The sequence below is a fragment of the Conger conger genome, chromosome 11 (genome assembly GCF_963514075.1).
Source record: "Conger conger chromosome 11, fConCon1.1, whole genome shotgun sequence".
Classification (NCBI taxonomy): domain Eukaryota; kingdom Metazoa; phylum Chordata; class Actinopteri; order Anguilliformes; family Congridae; genus Conger; species Conger conger.
The window spans coordinates 19,727,811-19,745,996 of NC_083770.1; the positions used below are offsets into that span (position 1 = coordinate 19,727,811).

Sequence of the window (18,186 nt, forward strand, 5' to 3'; positions counted from 1 at the left end):
CTCCTCTGGAGAGGCACCAACACCAGGGTGCACTGAGACACACACACATTCTCTCTCTCTCTCACAGGCACAGACACACACACACTCACACACACACAGCAAATACACACACAGTAAACAGACACACACACACCTCTTCTCTGTGGGTCTGCACAGTTGGTGCCGACACTTGCCAGTCTGCTGACTGAGCGCGCTCAGTCCAAAGCATTCCTGCATGAGTTTCTCTCATTCCTGACAGAGCAGGTCATCCTGTTGAACACGCACATACACACACACACATATATGCACACAGACGCACACACATGCATACACGCACACACACATATACACACACACACACACACACACTGACATACACACAGACACACATGTACACACACACACACACACACCCACATACACACACATACAGTACACACACATATGCACACACACGCATGCAGACACACACACACCCACATACACACACATACAGTACACACACATATGCACACACACGCATGCAGACACACACACACATACACACATACACACACACACACACCCACATACACACACATACAGTACACACACATATGCACACACACGCATGCAGACACACACAGTACACACCCACATACACACACATACAGTACACACACTTATGCACACACACACACTCACACACACACACACACACACACACACAGTACACACCCACATACACACACATACAGTACACACACTTATGCACACACACACACTCACACACACACACACACCCACACACACACACACACACTCACACACACATACACACACACACACACTCACACACACACACACACACACACACACAGTACACACGCACTCATCGCTCAGTCCTCTGTGAGCGTGTGTCAGCAGCACTCTGAAGAAAGCGGCTCGTGATTCTCACAGCCTATGGCTCCACTTCATTTACCCGACTCCATCAACCTTTTAGACCAATTTGGAGCTTGTTACTCTGAAAACGGATCTGTTCCACCAGCTCTGTTCCCTGTGAGGCTCTGTGCTTATTGATTCCTCTGAGTTGAGCAGACAATAGTTAGTTTTTTTTGTAATATAAATATTTCACTTAATACCCAAGGAATACACAGATGCACATAATGTGATGTACCCATCAACTTGAATAATCTTTGATCTAAAACAGGGCTATCCCATCCTGTTCCTGGAGATCTACCGTCCTGTAGGTTTTCACTCGAAACCTAACAAAGCAGACCTCATACAACAGCTAGAGCAGGGCTGCCCAACCCTGTTCCTGGAGATCTACCATCCTGTGGGTTTTCATTTCAACCATAATTTGGCACCCACTACTACTTAGCAGCTCAAGCAAATCTCTCACTGTTGAGTGAGGTGTGCTTAGTTTGGGGTGGAGTGAAAGCCTCCAGGACGGTACATCTCCAGGAACAGGATTTGGCAGCCCTGCTCTAAAATATACAAATATTTATTTCAATGATAATACACCCAGGAGGTATGGATCGAACCTGCAGTCAGCCCTGTACGGCTGCCAGGTTCACCTGTGTGAGGAAGAGGAGGGAGGGGAGGAAGAGCACGGAGCGGAGCGGTCCTTAACGGACGCGCGGAACATCAGGGCAGCGGCTGACCCCACCCTGTTTCCATGGCGACCTCAAGGTGCTGCCGGAGACAGCGAGGCTGCTGGGAAAAATAACGGACCTGGCGAGCGGGAGGGGCGACGGGGCGGGCTGAATAAAGACACAACGCAGGACCCCCGTCCCGTGCAGGGACCACGAACCTGGACACACCTGGGCCCACGGGCTTCTGGGAACCGTCTGGTGGAGTGAGGGGGGTGGGGGGATGGGAGGGGGTGGCTGAACACAATTAACCCGGTCCCCCTCCAACAAAATATACACACACACGTCATCTATCAAAATATTAGGTTCCACAGAAGTGGTTAGGAGCCCCCTATACACACCAACACTGGTTCTCTCATAGATGAGATCACAGTAAAACATTTCATATTGGGGCACAAGAACAAGTCCTATCAAGACTTATCAATAACTAAAATGTCAGATGGCATAAACATTATAGTTCATTAAGTAATTAGGGCCTGAAGTTAGCCAGAAAGGGATATAGGCCTCATTGCCCGCCTCTGTCCTAAAGGGGGGTCTGGGTTTGGTGACGAGGGTTACCAGGCTGAGTGTGTGTTCAGCCGCTGAAGGTCAGCTGTCATCCGGGCAGTAACTCTGTGAGGACGGTGTGTGTGACTGTCACACTGAGGCATCTTGGGAACACATCGCTGCACACATGGAGTGGGCATGCCCAGACACGTCGGATACGTAATTGATGTGGATTCAAATACTTTTCTGCGCTCGATTAATCTTGCCTGGAGCAATTAGGTCAACTAAGAGGACCAGAGGGTGGGGTCTGCCCTTGCATGTTCGAGTATTTCATAGGTTCCAGTACACCAGACAAGGTCAGTCAAGCGTGGAAAAGTATTTGAAGTATTTGGCCCCCATTTTGTCTGGAATGGTACATCTGAACCTCGCTTCTTCAGAAGGCTTCAATCTTTCATCTTGTCCATTTTCTTTGTTCTCTTGTACCCTGTGAGGGACAGAAAAGCACCACTTTAGATTCGCTTATTTGTTCTGTGTCCAAACACCCCCTTACGCTGTCAGACACGTGTTCGGCGGAAGCCCTTGTATCCATGCAGCGTGGCTCGGACTGTTGCGTGCGTGAATAATTGTTATTAATATCATGCGTGCAGAATTGATTGCGCAGTACTTCATACTTGGGGGAAATCACGCGTCTGGAGGCCGTATGGGCGGGGTCAGACACTGGCGGACAGACTCAGAGCGCACGAGACTCCGGGGACTCTGCAGCAACACTGTTTTCTGCCACCTGTCTGTTTATGCTACCAGAAAAAAAGACGTGGTTTAAAAAAAGCCACTGCACATGCTCACACGGAGAGGTGGCTGCATGGCCAGCCTGTCGCCACAGCAACAAACTCTCCTATCGATATTTGTCTGCCGTGTTACGCAATGCTCAGCATTAGATTACGCGGGCATCGCATTACAATCTGTTAAATTATGTCATTGCTATAGAAGCAACAAATGCGAAGAGGCAGCAAAATAAACAAACAAACATTTGTTTACTTGTTTGTTCTATTTAAAATGTTAACCGCATGAAGACCCTTAAGTTTCTTGGAATGTCTTCTAAATCAGTATTCTAGAACTTCATTGCTTTCAGTGTAGTGATTGTTACATCAGCATTAAGAGTGTTCAGTTAAGAACATTCTAATCGCATTTGTGATTCTCACACCTTTACCCTTTGAAGAGTAGGTTTTTTTCTGGAATGCTTTTGTTTCTCAAATTCCAAATCAGTGTTCTAGAACTCTAGAATTGCATTTCAATTACCAGGGGTAATTGTTACATCACCATTAGAACTTTAAGTTAAGAACACTCTAATCACATATTTGTGACCTCACATCTGAAATGGTTAAAGGAGAATGCAGATGCATTTCAGAAGGAAACGGGATGAAACTGAGGGACAATTCACTCATTCACTGCCTGAGTAGCTACTTGGGAATGTGTTTTTTTTTTCAGGCATTGCATCAGACAGACAGGAGGCAGACATGCCCGTAAAAGGGATAGGTAATCCTCTGCATGTGATACACCACCTTAGAAAAAACCCCCCCAAAAAAAACACCCAACACAATACAGTTTAAGGCAGTGTTTTCCTGACCCCTGGTCCTTGGGCACTGATTGAGCTGTTTATTCGATGTGTCTGACAACCAATTTCCGGGCCACAGGATAACCATTAACACACTCTCCCAGCAGGTCATTAACATGGTGTCAGACAGCAGTCTGCCCTGGTCCCCTGGAGGCAAGGGGACCGCTAGTTTCTGTTTAACGTGCGCTGGCTTACATAACCCGCATGGTTTTTACTCATACGCTCAATATTTCAACACTGCGTTCATTGTCCTGTGGGCTGTGTCTCCCACACTGGCATGGCTTCCCTGACACAGAGCATGAAATATGCACTCCCTCCTCTCCCGCTGTTCACATTTTACATGTGCCAGGAAATAAACTAGCATAGCACAGGCCAGGCAGAGGGCTTTTTGTTTGATGCCTTCTCCCCCCCCCCCCCCCCCCCGGTTGTTTTCCCTCCCATGGGTACCCCCTCTGGTCTGTCGCATAACTAGTGGAAGTAGCTTCACAACATGGATACTTACAATAACTCCCGTCTCCTCCAGACTTCAGTTTTAGAAGGGTTTATTTCTGATGGCAAATGTGTTTTATTTGGAATGTGACTCATTGCTTCTGTTACTGTATATACTGTAGACAGATGATCTACTGACAGGCAGATGTGCACACATGTACACACAAAATACATTTTAACCAATTAAAAATAGCTACGCCCCATATACGGGGTCCCCTTCGGGCCTGTGCTGGGGCAAAGTGTCCCAGTTTTGCCCCCGGCGGTGGTCCTGCAAACACACACGTGCATACACGCACACATGCATGCACACACACACCTGCATGCACGCACACATACACGCACTGACACACACCTGCATGCACACGTCCATACACACACACAGACACTGTAACGGTCCAGTATCACCTCAAGACAGCAAAACCACAGCAGTGGGTCTCTCTCCTGACTGGGTGGGTAGCTACTAAACCCCATGCTGAAAAGCTACCATTCAATGGTCAGAATTAGGACAGTAAGACCATGTTATATGGTGATATCGTGAAGACAAAACACAAACCTGATGAATATGTCAAGTATAATTTTTCATTGTGTGTATATGTTTGTTTTTATTTGTGTGTATAGTTTGATGGCATAGTTCATACACACTGTATACACACAAAATCATTCGATTATTTGATTATTAACGTGTGTAGGGTGGACTGGTACAGCAACACGGACCATTTACCTCCGGCATTCTAACATAGCGTTCGTCCTCTCTGCAATACATTTTTTTAAATAAAAAAACAAACAGACAGACAAAGAAAACAAAAACGCATACAGAAGACTTTTCCCCCAAGCCAAGTCGTCCGATACGAGGCGCTCAATTCTCTCTTTTCGCTCGGAGTACAGAGTGAGCGTCGAGCGCCGGCGCTCCACTTTATGAATGGATGGAAGATGGGTGTGGTGCGCGCCTGCGATTGACTGGGGAACGGGTGTCGTCACGGCGCTTGTTGATAGACACCGCCGTTTATTTGCTGAACTGGACTAGAGCTTAAACTGGGCTGTGTATAAACAGAGAGCGAAGCGGAGAGACAGCGAGGCTAGAGAAACGAGGTATATTAACTCCAGGCAATTTTTGGTCGGCAGTCTCCACTGACATAGAAGCGACGCGCGCATTGCACTTGCTGGAGGAAAAGGGAAAAGGCGGGTGGTCTGAAACAAAGGACTTGGACTCAACATTTCAAAATTCTCTAGACTGTCGGGCTGACGACGAATTTTGAGGAGCACTTCCAGAGGAGACCACTTAAAGGACCATGCCACTTGTGCGCTTTGTTTGTAGCCTAATGAATCTGAACTCAACCAAACGGATAACTGGCGGCGAAAATAAAACCCCTTAGCTTACTAGCAACACTGTCTGCAACACCGTCGGCAAAAAAACACTTTATGCATGGATGGCAAAGACCACAGAAAAGAGTTAAAATCTCGTTGACAAATCAGTTGTTCGCATCTTCAACGGAAACGTACAGGACTGGGCGCTACAGATGTAGTGACATCGAAGCAATTGTTTCAGGAAAGTCGACAGACTCGTTTAAGGCGTGACAGCAACAAAGGGACGTGAAAACTCGCATCAGCACCAGTGAGTACACAGACGCTTAATCACAACCAGTCGCGACGTGAGGACTTGCCTTTGCAAATATATACGTGTTGCGTTCCTTTTGCCATCTTTATTATCGAAGTGTTTCTGCGTTTTTGTTGCTAGTCACCGCGCAACGGGTTCACCCTAACCGAAACCAAAGACTTTGGATAGTGGGCAGGCTCCACAGTGTTAACAGAAATATTTGGGGGTCATTCAGACGCCCCGAAGTCGGGTTCTGAACAAAAGTTGCAACTGAGCGCGTATCATAAAGGCGGTGTAGTTCTTTGTTGTCGAATGGAAAAAGACAACAGTAGACAAGCGCAAAACCCAAAATAACATAAATACGTTGACGAAAGGAGCGACGGAAAGTGAGAGACGTGGCGAAGATTCCTGAGGTGAAAGACCGTTAAAGGTAAGTTCAGTGCAAATGGGACCGTTTGTCAAGTACCACAATCCCCCGGTGTGGATCTCAACTTGTTTTTTGTGCGTTTTTCTCCCAAAATTAATCAGACATAGCCAAGATAAAAGGACGCATCTGATATCAACAGCAGCAACAGTGCGAGGCATAGAACACGTGCATTGTATTGCATAACAGCAGAACAATTTTCAGGCAAAATCACAGCATATTATTTTACCAGTCTGTTGTAGAGACGAATGCACATTGCCGTGTGTAATTTCATAAATTAAATTAGGGTCGTTTGAATTAAGTTGAATCGGTAACTCAGCGCGGAGTTTCTGATGCAAGTGCCCTACACAAAGACAATGAAGACTGGGTGTGTAGCTTTCCCTTGTGCTTCCTTTCGCGCATAAACATTACCCGCTGCCCTGCTTCCCCAACATTAATATGAAAATACTGAAAGCTGTCTGTATCTACAGACGAAGGGGATGTCACAAAATGTCGATTAGGGGAGACAATGACAATTAGGGGTCTATTTGTAATCTCACTTTATAGATTATATCTGTCGGTTCAATTCGTTATCTATATGCTCTATTTGGCATTGTATAGTCCCAGAAGGTCTGACAGCGCCGAAAGACGTGTCTTGCTGCTACCTTTCAAATGTTTACACCCGTTTATGATAGAGCTGGTCAGCATGTAAAGTTCATGAAGTTTCGGGAACAGTGTGGGGTATCCATGACTAACTTGGATCTGGGGTGTCATCCTACGGTGGAGGAACGTTGCTTCCCAGTCTGGGGGAAATAAATTGAGAGGGAGGACTACGACCTAGAAGTTATCTCTCAAATAACCCTCCCCTCTCGTTATATTACCGAATAAACTTTGCTTGAGAGAAACAGCTGGGCAAACAAAAACCGGTCAGCGCTGGAATTCCCGTCGCTGATATAAGGCGTTTAAAGCGTGCTTACGTTTAAGTGGCTAATCGGACGGCATTCTTGACCACAGTTTGACTTCTTCACGTGCTATTTATGAGGTAATCTTCTAATATATACCGTGCCACGCCTCGGTTGGTATGTATTTGCCACGCAGCATGCATATAATGAGTTTCACAGTGTAGCCCATCCCATTCTCTTTGATGAATACCAGCAGGCTTACCTTATCTTTGTTAGCGCTCCGGACTAGACCAGACCATTGACCTAAGCCAACCAATAGGAGCCTGCGTGGGTAGCCTGCTGGCCTTTCCACGCTAAATGTCAATTAATGACTTTTTGCTTCTTAGTGACAGACAATTTCCCAACACACCTATGTATTGTACCTTTTTGTTCCTTCAGCGCGTTCAGGTTTGATTCATTTATTTGTTTGCCAAGCAGACGCCCTCCTGCATTCCTATCATACTCAGCATTTCTCTCATATTGCCCTTTCATTGTCGGAAGCGCACTGCAGAGTCTTGCATTCTTGTATACTCCCCGGTGCTTAGCCTGCCACTCCCAACAACCCCAAGCATCCACTGTACTGCCTCCTGGGGTGGGAAGTGGGGTTGGGGGTATGAGCCTTTAAGAGTAGGAGCATTGCTGAGGCAGAAGTCTGGCTCTAGGAAACGTGTTACTCGCCAGAAAAGAGCTGGGATTGTGTAGGAAAAGTGGGATGTAGTTGGGGGATTTCCACATTCCAGTCTGTTAGGATCGTCTAGCATAGCAGCCTGCCTGGCTCACACAGCTGGGTGCCATATTAGATGCGTTCTCTGGGATTGAGCAATATCTCTGCGGATCTCCGTGTGGCCTGGCGCTGGGGGAGGGGGTTAGAGGTGGGCTGTGTTAGCATTCCTCTCTCCTCTGTAGGACAGTGCGCTGTCAAAGTTGACAAACATCTCTGGGCGATTAATCGCACACAACCAGACACAAGCAAGCACACGGACGGACACGCACAAAGACTCACACACACTCACAAACGTACATACATGCATACAGACAGACACTCACACTCACAGGCTTACATACACACATACAAACACACACAGGCTTGTATACACGTACAGACAGACGCACACACACATACAGACAGACAGACACAGGCTTGTATACACGTACAGACAGACGCACACACACATACAGACAGACACACAGGCTTGCATACACACATACAGACACACTCACACACCACACATACAGACTTGCAAACACACATACAGACAGACACACACATACTTGCATACAGACACATACACTCACAGGGTTAAATACAGACACACAAACACACACACACACATAGGGTTAAATACAGATGCACACACACAGGGTTAAATACACACACACACACAGGGTTAAATACAGACACACAAACACACACACACACACACATAGGGTTAAATACAGACACACACACACACACTGTTCAGTACAGACACACACACACAGGGTTAAATACAGATGCACACACACAGGGTTAAATACAGACACACAAACACACACACACATAGGGTTAAATACAGACACACACACAGTGTTCAGTACAGACACACACACACACACACACACAGGGTTAAATACAGATGCACACACACAGGGTTAAATACAGACACACACAGGGTTAAATACAGACACACACAGGGTTAAATACACACACACACACAGGGTTAAATACACACACACACACACAGGGTTAAATAGAGACACACACAGGGTTAAATACACACACAAACACAGGGTTAAATACAGACACACACACACAGGGTTAAATACAGACACATACAGGGTTAAATACACACACTCAGGGTTAAATACAGACACACACAGGGTTAAATACAGACACACACACACACACAATGTTAAATACAGACACACACACTGTGTTAAATACAGACACACACAGGGTTAAATACACACACACAGGGTTAAATACAGACACACACATATGTTTTCTTGATGCATCTCTTTCCAAGCCACATGATGTTTTTCTCTTCTGCAGAAATGCATGCTGGGATGGAGGGGGGGGGGGGTAGCTGAACACAGTTATTTCCATTTCTTTCTCTCTCTGTTTTTGGCTGCTGCAGGAGTTGTCGTCTAACGGCATTGGTCTTGGGGCTTTGGGGGGGTGGGGGGCAGACTGGGACACCAGAGAAGAGCAACAGAACTCAGGAAAGAGGGGGGTGGGAATTTTTTTGGGGAGGGGGGTGGGACTTTTACAGAGGAGGCAGGCAAAGGCAAGACTGAATTAGACCTGGTCTGATCTTACCTGCTGGTCAAAGACCAATCTATTAATAAAGGCAGTGCTTTATAACATGCTATAAAATATTTTATAAATGTATTATTATGGTCTGGATGTCTTCTGTGTTGCTGTACTTTATTTGACTTTATTTGACTTTAACAGTGTCAGACTCTCAACTTTATCAAGAATATTTTGTCCGTACGTTGCGTGTTTTGGTCCTTATGACATCTTTGACATTTTTATGTTTGGTTTGTGGATGTGAGCCACGAGTAATTTCAAAATAACATAGCAGATGGTCAGAAGTTGGTCCAAAGTATAAAGTCAAGTAGTCAAGATACGGTTAAGAAGCAAACTTTGTCATATTGATTGCATCTAATAAAAAAAGGAACTACACAATGAAACAAACATTTAACTTTCCCAACGCCTCTACAGGCACACACACACACACACACACACACACACACACACAAACACACCTGTTTGACGCGTCGCGTGTGCATGTATATTAGCGCGTAGCGAGCTGTTGAGAGACATGAGGATAGAGAGGTGTTGCATTGCGTGCGAGGACAGTCCGTCTGAGATAAGACCGCTGGTTTACTCAGGACCAGACCCCCCTAAAGCCCCCTCCAAAAACCCCCTAAAGTCCCAGGCTAGGGATGTGAAAAATGTTCATGGTCAAATAATTAGTGGGTAGTATGAACAAATAATCCATTATTTGGATGTGTACCCATGTCATGAATTTAAATCAAAACACCACAATGTTATTATAAGTCTTAGTGATGCAGGGATGAATAGTCTCAGATGCACACGTTCCACACTCAATATAGTCCTACGGAACCTGGAATTGCAACATCAGTTCCGCTCAGCGTATTTTATGAATATGTGTTTATATCAATTAAGCTTTTTAAAACTTCCACCCAGTAAAAAGATTGATGCTATAAAACATAAAATTAATTCTTGCTGTCCCAAAGGAATAATCAGTGTTCGATTATTCAGTCCCATTCGTATCCAGACCCCCTAAAGCCCCGCTCCTTGCCCTCCATCTTAGCCGAGATCCAGGGTGACCATGCTGCAAGGCCTTCAGGTTACGAAACTCTATTGACAGACCGCAGTGCTGGGATAAGATCTCAGACCTTCAGAGACAAGTTGCAAGGTCTCCCATGCGCAGCCATAGTGCCTGTTTTTCTTTTAGTGCTCCCGCATCGCTGTGCAGCCTTCTCCAAACTCCCTATGGCTTGCGTGGTTACGCCCGAGACGATGAGTGTTTTCCAGATGGGTGATGACGATAGTCCTTTCTGTGTTGACGTATGTCCGACAGAGAATATATTTTCAGTCCAACCTGAATTGATGATTGTACAGTGATTTCTAAAAGAAGACAAATGCTGAATCTTTTTTGTCTGAAGAAGGTTGTAGACTGAAAGGTTGTAGAGTTTTTTTAAAAATATAATCAGAGTTAGAGTAGTTTTGCTTTTGAACTGATTGTCCGCAGGTCAGATACTGTAAGTTGTTATTCTGGGAGCAATATTCTTTGAAAACTATGAACATTTGGGGACAGCCATAATAAGCAATGCAACCTGCACGTGGAATCGAGTCTTTTAGTTGTGTGTTCTCCACACATGCAGAAACGTTGGGCTCATTACAAACGCTTATTTTCACTCATCCTTACGTCCATTCCTCACTCTTCAGCTCCTCCCAACAGAGGAGGCGAGGCAGAGAGGCAAGGTTGAGATACGAGGATGGAGGAATCGAGTCAACGTGTTTTAGGCAAATTGAATATCCTTGTTTACTGAAGCGTAAGTTTGAAGCCACGTCAGTTACAGACGGGGCAGACGTGGAGAGGTGGATCATTTATTATTTATACCTCACACGTTCTGAAATAATAGTACAATGGCAGCACTTGTGTTTCCAAACTAAAACAACTCCAGGAACCACCTCATCCCTGCAAGGAGCATTTAACAGAATGTCATTAAAGACGGTGGACCCTGGTCGACTTCCAGGTCACGCGAGGACCGTGAAGACGAGGACAGATAAAATAAGAGATTGGCATGAACCCAAATTGAAGTCAAACTCTGGATGTCTCCGGTTTCTTTCTCTTCGTACAGAGACACCCCTCTTCTCTCTGAATTCCGAAGGTGGCGCAGAACTGGCTTGAGAGTTACACAAACCCAAATAATTGGTCGAGGTCACTGATTGGGCAGTTCCCACTCACCTGGTGTCCTGGAACCTGAATCAGTCCCTGATTGGAGGGAAGGTGTGAAACCCTGCAGCACTCCTGACCTCCAGGGCTAGATTTAAAAATCCCTGGCGTGGGGTCAGTTGTGGCTGATTGCTTGCCGCTCTTTTCTCAATGACTCTCTTAAAAGCATCCCGGTGGCTGGCTGGTCCCTACGGTCCAGTCTCATACTCCCCCTCCATCCCCCCTCAGAGGCTGGGGATCCCAGATTCCTTCTCCGTGCCTGTACTTGTTGTGCTGGAAAGATGAGCCGCATTCTTCGTCCTGGTCATATGACAGGTTGTGTGTGCATGTGTTTGGCATGCATGATGGGTAGCCATGAATACATGTTATGAGAAAAGGGGGGGGGGGTGTCATGTATTACAGTCTGCTGATGAGGAAGTGGATATGTAGCGCCCCCTACAGGGATTTTAAAACTGACTTTACTTTTTAGATGTAAAACACTTTGTGGACCTCCGTGGACCTAAGGACTGACTGACTGACTCTCACTCACTCACTCACTCACTCTCTCATGTTTAGTAGTCTGAAGACTCTGCACAAGGCAGAATCTTCAGCGTCTTAGTACTGAAGAAGCTGAAATCGCATCAACGACACCGTTTCCAGTCTAATTTGAAATTCCCAAATTCCCCCTGTTCCCATTCCCACACCTTTCCGATCCCTGTAATTCATCTTGCCACCTGTGGGCAGAATGGGTGTCCTGACGCATGTGTTGCCAGGCACTGCCGACCTGAATCGTCCCTGCGTTGGGGACACACACACAGGCTGCAGGTGCAGCCCCAAAGACCAAAACGCCCTCTCCCTGGTGGAAGGAGTGCTTCCATGGAACCGAAAGCCACAGTCACCACCGGCATCAGTTCCAGGATGTGGGAAACTTCACCACACAGGGACCAGTGCTTTACGTCTGCGTTTCCTTTTTCAGGAAGCATACGATCATCCATCCATTGTTCTGATAGAAAATGAATGAAAAAGTAATATGTTACACATACTTGATATAAACTTTAATTGTACTTAGTATAAAATAATATACTGATATAATTCACTTCACTACAATTTTTTCACAAGGTTTTGCTAGTGAGGTACAGTGTGTGTTTTCAGTTCTGCTAGTTAAGTACAGTGTGTGTTTTTAGTTTTGCTTGTGAAGTACAGTGTGTGTTTTTAGTTCTGCTAGTGAAGTACAGTGTGTGTTATTGTTTGTGATGAATGAATGAGTAATCTGCAGAAATACAGTGTGTGTTTTTAGTTCTGCTAGTGAAGTACAGTGTGTGTTATTGTTTGTGATGAATGAATGAGTGATCTGCAGGCTGGTGGGAGAGGGAGGTGGTGGTCGGACAGGTGCAGGGTCTTTAGCGGACAGGAGGCCTGCTGAGGTCGCCGCTCCTGTCCTGATGTTGCGTGGGCTCCTCTGACAGCGCGGCTGGGAGACACGCTGCCCTTCAGCCCCTGTGCTGTCTGCAGCTTCCTGGGTGACTTTCAGAAGAAAGTGCGCAACTTCAACAAGTTAAGAAAGGGCGACTGGGCTAGCCACAGCCTGCTGTGTTTGTGTGTATGTGTGTGTGTGTGTGTGTGTGTGTGTGTGAGTGTGTGAGTGTGTGAGTGTGTGTGAGTGTGTGAGTGTGTATGTGTGTGTGTGTGTGTGTGTGGGTGTGTGTAATGAGTGGAAGCAAAGGTTAGAAGGCCAGCCAATATTCCTGGTTTATTTCTCAGAGATGGAAGCTTCAACTTGTTTCTTGTTGTCATCTTCCGGTCATCCCTCTGTCCTTGACCTCCTGTTGGCCAATCACCGTGCTGAATGAGAGCTTCAGACCTATTGGCAGTTCCCAGCCCCAAAGCATTACATGAGCCAAATTAACAAATGACAACCTTACCTGAAAGTGCATCTTTCAGAAGAAAATCAGAATTCCTGGCACACTGATCATATTGGCGATGTTCTTCACTCTCATCCCCGCAACCCTCTGTGGCACATGGCAGTATGTCCAGCTCTGGTTTTTCTCACTGTATCAGAAGCCAGCCCCCCCCCCCTCCCCCCAGAAATTCACACTCTGTCTCGCCCCGTCCAGGAGCTAATAAAATCTTCCACAGTTCTCTGCTAATAACACTTCTGACAGTTTTAAAGTTTTGACAATTAGTGGCTGCAGTCAGAGAGACGCACACGAGCCGGTTCCGTGGCTGGGCCCGGGGAGGGAGGGGGAGGACGGGGAACGAGTCGGACGGGTTGGGAGGGCCCGCGGATCCGCCACGTAGGCAAGGCTGTTTTCGTATTTCTTAATCTAGAAGCTTCTTTTTTTCCATTCTCCCTCTCTCGGCGTGTGGTTTCTGGATCAAACCGGTCGCGGTGTTGTTGGCCGGGACATGGGAACTGGTTCGTTCCGACCGCGACCGCGCGCGGTGATGTAACTTCGCTGACGCACCGTGTGAGTCACAGCGCGAAGCCGCGCTTCATACCTGCCGCGGCACACGTGCGCCCAGGCGTCCGCCCTTCCGACGGGGATCCGGGCGTGCCGGGGATTGGCCCAACCCCGGCCCATACCGGAACACTGCAGAATAACAAGCGCCTCCTCACGGTTCGGCCCATTGTTTTGGGCCGGTCCTGAAACAGTACAACGCTCTCTGAGTTTCTCCCTGGGGGGGCCATACCAGAAGAAGTCAGAGTACAGCTCTCTCTGAGTGACCCCCCCATGGCCCAAGCCAGTCTATGTGATCTTTTTCTGCTTCTTTTACTTGTTTTTGTATTTATTGATCTTCCGTTGAGGGAGCAGCAGTGAAGTGCATGCTGGGAGAGAAGCTAGGAGTGGAGAGTCTCTGCAGACGCAGGCTGAAGAAACGCTGAGTCATCAGATCAGAGCTGTGCTCGCGCAGGAAGGGAGACGGTCACTCACTACAGCAGGCCGGCTGCCGTCTGCAACACGTTAGCACACAGACAAAAAACAGCCCATAATAGTCATGAAAGGAAACAAAGCTTTAACAATATGATCCCAAAATAGGGAGAGCCTAAAGGAAGCCTTGGATAATAAGCTGTAAATAAAACGCATCAACAATTAGCAGTCAGTTATGCATTGCAGAATTACACCTCCCCCTCTTTAATTTTACACGCAGCCACTCAACCCTTGCACTTTTCCTGTTTCGCCCCCCATTGCTATTGTGTTGTTCATGTTCTCTGGATTGTTATTGGCTGTTATGTGATTGGCTATGATTGGCTGCCATATGATTGAATGTGATGTGCATTCACTGTGATGTGATTGGCTGCGATGTGACTCGCTGCGATATGATTGCTTGTCCTTGGCCTCCGGGCCTCCCAGAGTTCAACTCTAGTCGCCATCGCCCATAACCGGACACTGTTATGGATTTTTGCACAGCTTTTTGGAGAGATCATTTTAAGCGTTCAATGTGGCATGCTGCACTGGGGAAAGGTGCGGCAATGTGTGTGTGTGTGACTGCTGCATGCCTGAGCACACACACACACACACGCACGCAGGCACGCACACATACATACACACACACACATGCACCCGCATGCACACGCACATGCACACGCACACACATACACACACACATATATAAACACACACACACACATACACATATACACACACACATACACACACATACACACACACACACACAAACATACACACGCACGCACGCACACACACACACATACACATATACAGGTGCATCTCAAAAAAATTTCATATTGTGGAAAGGTTACGTAATTTAATTTAAAAAGTGAAACTTTCATATATTCTGGATTCATTACACATAGTGAAATATTTCAAACCTTTTTTTGTTTTAATCTTGATGATTAAAACAGCTCATGAAAATCAAAAATCCAATATCTCAATATATTAGAATATTACATAAGACCAATCAAAAAAAGGATTTATAATAAAGAAATGTTAACCTTCTGAAAAGTATGTTCATTTATGCACTCAATACTTGGTTGTGGCAACTTTTGCACAAATTACTGCATCAATGCAGCGTGGCATGGAGGCAATCAGCCTGTGGCACTGCTGAGGTGTTATGGAGGCCCAGGTCAGCCTTCAGCCTGTGGCACTGCTGAGGTGTTATGGAGGCCCAGGTCAGCCTTCAGCCTGTGGCACTGCTGAGGTGTTATGGAGGCCCAGGTCAGCCTGTGGCACTGCTGAGGTGTTATGGAGGCCCAGGTCAGCCTGTGGCACTGCTGAGGTGTTATGGAGGCCCAGGTCAGCCTGTGGCACTGCTGAGGTGTTATGGAGGCCCAGGTCAGCCTGTGGCACTGCTGAGGTGTTATGGAGGCCCAGGTCAGCCTGTGGCACTGCTGAGGTGTTATGGAGGCCCAGGTCAGCCTGTGGCACTGCTGAGGTGTTATGGAGGCCCAGGTCAGCCTGTGGCACTGCTGAGGTGTTATGGAGGCCCAGGTCAGCCTGTGGCACTGCTGAGGTGTTATGGAGGCCCAGGTCAGCCTGTGGCACTGCTGAGGTGTTATGGAGGCCCAGGTCAGCCTGTGGCACTGCTGAGGTGTAATGGAGGCCCAGGTTGCTTTGATAGCGGCCTTCAGCTCGTTTGTATGATTGGGTCAGGTGTCTCTCATCTTCCTCTTGACAATACCCCATAGATTCTATGGGGTTCAGGTCAGGCGAGTTGGCTGGCCAATCAAGCAATACCGTGGTCAGCAAACCACTTACTAGTAGTTTTGGCACTGTGGGCAAGTCCTGCTGGAAAAGGAAATCAGCATCTCCATAAAGCTTGTCAGCAGACGGATCATGAAGTACTCTGAAATCTCCTGGTAGACAGCTGTGTTGACTCGATAGAACACAGTGGACCAGCACCAGCAGATGACATGGCACCCCAAATCATCACTGACTGTAGAAACTTCACACTGGACTATAAGCAACTTGGATTCTGTGCCTCTCCACTCCCCATGCAAAATTGACTTTAATCTGAAAAGAGGACTTCGGACCACTGAGCAACGGTCCAGTTCTTTTTCTCCTTAGCCCAGATAAGACGCTTCTGACATTGTCTCTGGTTCAGGAGTGGTTTGACACCAGGAATGCAACACTTGTAGCCCATTTCCTGGACATGTCTGTGCATGTTGGTTCTTGATGCACTGACTCCAGCCTCAGTCCACTCCTTGGGAAGCTCCCCCAAGTTCTTAAATCGGCTTTGCTTGACAATCCTCTCAAGGCTGCGGTCATCCCTATTGCTTGTGCACCTTTTCCAACCACACTTTTTGCTTCCAGTCAACTTTCAATATGCTTTGATACAGCACTCTGCAAACAGTCAGCCCTTTCAGCAATGACCTTCTTTGGCTTACCCTCCTTGTGGAGGGTGTCAATGAGTGTCTTCTGGACAACTGTCAAGTCAGCAGTCTTCCCGATGATTGCCGGACCAAGTATTGAGTGCATAAATGAACATACTTTTCAGAAGGTTGACATTTATGTATTATAAATCCTTTTTTTGATTGGTCTTATGCAATATTCTAACATATTGAGATGTTGGATTTTTGATTTTCATGAGCTGTAAGCCATAATCATCAAGATTAAAACAAAAAAAGGCTTGAAATACTTCACTTTATGTGTAATGAATCTAGAATATATGAATATATATATATACACACACTCTTTCACACACAGATACACACACAGACATACTCTTTCTCTCTCTCTCTCTAACACACACACACACACACACATGCACACACACACACTGTACTCTCTCACACACACACACACAAACATAGATACAAAGGCAATCTCCTGCTAACCTGAGAAGAATGTGCTAGAAGCGCAGTCACCACGGTTACGCACTCCGTGCTCAGCTGAGTGGAGCGTGTGCAGTCGGGGTGAAGGGCCTGTGGGGAGGGAGGGGGGGGCTGCCCCCCAAAGTGTCCCTGTACACACTGATCCCAGTCAGACTCAAGTCCAGGGCTGTTTGGCTTGGCCTGGGAGTGAGTTTACCCTGCTGAAACTGGGTTTATTCTCTCTCTCTCTCTCACTTTCCTTCTTTCTGCTCACTCATTCACTCCCCCTTTCTCCCTGTTTTATTCTCTTTCTCTTATTATCTCCCTCTTTGCTTCTTTATCACCTCTAATTCACTGCTTTCATGTTTTTGCTGTCCGTCTGCCCCAGTTAATATACGTAGTATTGCTTTGACACACTCATGAAGCTGGTACGATATGTATTTTTTTATGTGGGGCAGCTACATTGATTGTGATTCTGGTTTGCAGACTGGGGCCATGTTGATTTTGTTTTGTTTTTTTTTGCTAATGCTTCAGATGTTTATCAATTGTCCCCCATCCACTTCCTCCCATTCAACTGGAATTGCCTGTGAGCGATAGATCTGTTCCTGGGTTTGTTCAGGTGTGAGGTCACAAATACATGATTAGAATGTTCCTAACTGAACATTCTGATGCTGATGTAACAATCACTACTGGTAATTGAAAACAATGACCAGCTCTAGAACACTGACTTAGAACTTTGAGAAAGCAAAAAAAAACATTCCAGAAAAAACTACTCTTCAAAGGGTTAAAGAGTACATTGACAGACCTGCCGTATCTGTGTCATGTCCAGA

At 46.5% G+C, this 18,186-nt stretch overlaps 1 protein-coding gene across 1 annotated transcript in view; it reads left to right on the plus strand.

Moving 5' to 3' along the window:
- The first annotated feature begins 5,275 nt into the window (after nt 1-5,275).
- rhobtb4 (Rho related BTB domain containing 4) overlaps nt 5,276-18,186 on the plus strand; it is a 49,814-nt gene continuing 36,903 nt past the window's right edge. The window contains exon 1 of the mRNA XM_061261505.1: nt 5,276-6,221. The gene's annotated coding sequence lies outside the window, so the exon portion shown is untranslated. The remainder of the gene's footprint in view (nt 6,222-18,186) is intronic.